Source organism: Glossina fuscipes, unplaced genomic scaffold (genome assembly GCF_014805625.2).
Source record: "Glossina fuscipes isolate IAEA_lab_2018 unplaced genomic scaffold, Yale_Gfus_2 1, whole genome shotgun sequence".
In the NCBI taxonomy this organism is placed as follows: Eukaryota; Metazoa; Arthropoda; class Insecta; order Diptera; family Glossinidae; genus Glossina; species Glossina fuscipes.
In genome coordinates, this window is record NW_023998415.1 from 21,102,218 (window position 1) to 21,105,743 (window position 3,526).

Genomic DNA, 3,526 nt, shown 5'->3' on the forward strand with positions numbered 1-3,526 from the left:
ATACATATAAGTATATATATATATATATATATTATTATAAAGCATTTCTCTGTAAATCAAAATCCCTTGAGTTATCCTAAGAAATTATCTCGTTCCCGCTCGTACTTTGTGCTATATAAAGATATTCATTTATGTTTATTTAACATCAATTCCTTTGGCCTGAACTTGAAGAATACAGAGAGAAAGGCCATAAAATGCCACAACGTAAGTATCGAACGAAATAGTATTCATACCATTGTTATAACAATTTTCAATGATAACTAATGTACGAGCAGGAATGATGCGAACGTTCAGGAAAGGAGAGACAAGAAGGAAAACAAGAGAATATCGTTAACTAATGCAAAGTGAATGGTTGTTGTAAAAACTTGTTGTATTCAATCCTACAGAAATAGAAAACTTATCAAAGAATGAGGGCAAAGTGAAAAAAATTAAGTGTATTTATATATATGTACAAACACACAGGCATCGAAGTGTGTTTACATGTATACACGCATATATATGCATTCCACATTTTTTTTTTTTTTTTTTTTTTTTTTTTTTTTTTTTTTTTTTTTTTGTTATAGACAAAGCTGATGTCATATGTATTTATGCACAGACGAGCAAAATAAGCAGCTCAAGGATTTATTGGCTAAATGGACAGATTTGACTACGTGCAACTATGCAAAAACATACCAAAAAAAAAAAAAATAAAAAAAAAAAAAAAATAAAGAAGAAAAGAAATCTTTTAAATTTATATATGTTTCACAATAGGGTTAGAAAAATTCGGAAAGTGTTTATTGCTGGAAACACCAGACACTAAGAGAAATTTTGCAAAAACAAAAATGCAAAAAAAAACTTTTAAAGTAAAATAAAGTTTGTAAAAATTTAAAATATATACTCGAGAGTGTATATCGAGGATTTTCATGCCAAATTGACTCCTAAATAGTCTTTCCAAAAAAGCAAAAATAAAAAACCCTTGAAAAAATATCCCCATAAGAAAAAAATATTGTCTGCTTATGCATTGATGAATGAATGTTTTGACTGTGTGGCATATTCAATGGCAATTTTTCAAGATTTACAACATAAGTCGACTTGTGTAAGAAAAATCTATGGCAAAATAATAGGAAAAAAAAAAAAAGAAGAAACATACGAAATGCAAACAAAAATAATGTGCTAAACGGGCGTATTGAAAGCCCTGACCAATAACCTTTACCAATATGTGTAACCGTGGCGAAGCAGAAAAGTTCAATCGGCAGCACAATGTAAATTGATAAGCAAAAGTTTCAAAATTGTTGGCATGAGATCTATGCATAACCCCGATTGTGTCTTGGAAGAAAATTCTCGAGTAATTAATATTTAGATTAGCCTTCCAATGCTCCGTCCTTCTATGCTCTGTCTAACTATCTAATCTATCTTTTCATTTATCGAATAGCATTCGAACTCAAATAATATTGACTGACTTAATTGAACATTGTATACGTTTTTCTGAACTTTCTGGGGCGTTATAACAGTTTGCGAAAGAGAGAAGAAAAATGAAAAAAATCTCTTGTTTAAATGCTAGTGTTTTTTTTTTTTTTTTTTCTTCCTTTCTCGTTGGCCTTTCGACATGAAATTTATATGAAATTTCCTTATGGATCGGGGCAAAATTTGAACATTTACTTAATATGCCGCCATTCATATCTAATATAATTGAAAATTTTAAGCTGTGAACCTACGCATAGATGCAATATATTTATATCAAGTGTTAGGAGAAAACTTTTTAAAATGCGACACACGCGTTTACGTCTAAGCAACCATATATGGATAAGGACATTTAAGGATTTAAAAACAATTTTATTTCGATTTTTCTATGAGAAAAAAAAAATTTTTCAAATATTTTTGTATATTTATTTTATAGATTATTGCCATATAATCAAACTAAGAGTTATGTTGCAGATTTTATAATATAAATAGAACATAAATTGAATTTCAATTCCTTTTCCATACGCACATGTACACAAGCAAGATCTTGCCTTCCCACAACTAGCTTTCATATCACAACAATGGCATTATAATCGAATTTTTATACACTTTTCAAAATCATTCTACTTATGTCATGTATGAGTGGATGCATGTGTTCGTTCGTCGTGTGGGACAAACTCGAAGGGAAGATCCTTAACCTGCCTTCTTTAAAATGTATATATATATATATATATATAGTTTTCTTTTCAATTTTTTACATTTTTGTAGTACACGTCCTTCGTTTTGTAGTATCCTATGTAATAAACATCAATTAAATTAAATGCCAATACTTTTATCACAAGATTTCTTTCTTTCCTTTTTTTTTTTTTTTAGTTTTCTTTATTTGGTTTCTTGTCAATTATTGCTATTTATGAGAGAAAAATTATGAGAACGAAGAAGTATCAAAATTTATTTGATTTTTCATTAAATCAGAAATTAAGGTGAAATTTGTCGAAGTACTTTTTATACGAGGTGTTAAAAACAAAAAGAGAAGTCCTTTTTACTTTTCCCCAAAGATATTTATTTATTCATCAGTGTGTATTTCGTCGACTTGAAAGTAATCTCTTCAAGCCCACCCCCTTCCCTAGATGCAATACGCTTGTGCCAGCGCTTTTCCCAATCGCCGAAGCACTTCTGGAATGGCCTTGAACTCTTCCAGCAATCCGGCCTCTAATCTCCTACTTAATCGTGGCGAAATCTTGGGACCAGAAAAAAGTTGCAGGCAACCAAGATCAGTGAATGGGGTGACTGAGGGGTAATTACGTTGCCGTTTTTAGCCAAAAAGCTACGAACAAGAGATGAGTGTAAGGTGGCGCAACACCGCGGACCAACCGATCTGCGGACATCGGTAGTGATTTCTTTAATGGTGATTCGACGATTCCTCATAACAATTTTTGTCACTGCTTCAACGGCGGTGGTCATAGTCATTAACATATGCTCGGCCATCTTTGAAGACCTTGTACCATTTGTAAACATTCTTTTCTTTGATCGGAGTACACTCGCCAGGACCGTACACTCAATCAACATTTTAAATGACTTGGAACACTTGATATTATAAAAAAAAAAAAGTTTGCAACTCTAATGAAACTCTTCATCAACCTTTTTATCGCCCCTCCTATGCTATATCTTTAGAGCATAGGCTTATTTTTTTTATTATTATTATTTTTATTGAGTTTCTACATTCCTCAGCTATCGCGACGTTCACCGGGGATATTTGCTCCTCCCCGAGCATGTTAAATCAATGGCCTGGGCTCTGAGATTTACTTTTGATACTTTCGTGATTTATTTATAATATCACTGTACCAGCTGTCAGGTTTACTGTAAAGAGCAGCACCCATTTGTACGGTGTCTCCTTTACATTGCGCACCCCTAAGTACTTTAGGTCTTTTATTGCGGTTTTTAGTACTGCTCCCGTACCTGACATCGCGAAGTTTCGCCTGATCAGGGATTTCGTGTTGGTTAGTGCTGCGCATCCGGCATCTCTCTCTCTCTCTCTCTCCCTCTCTCTCTCTCTCTCTCTCTCTCTCTCTCTCTCTCTCTCTCTCTC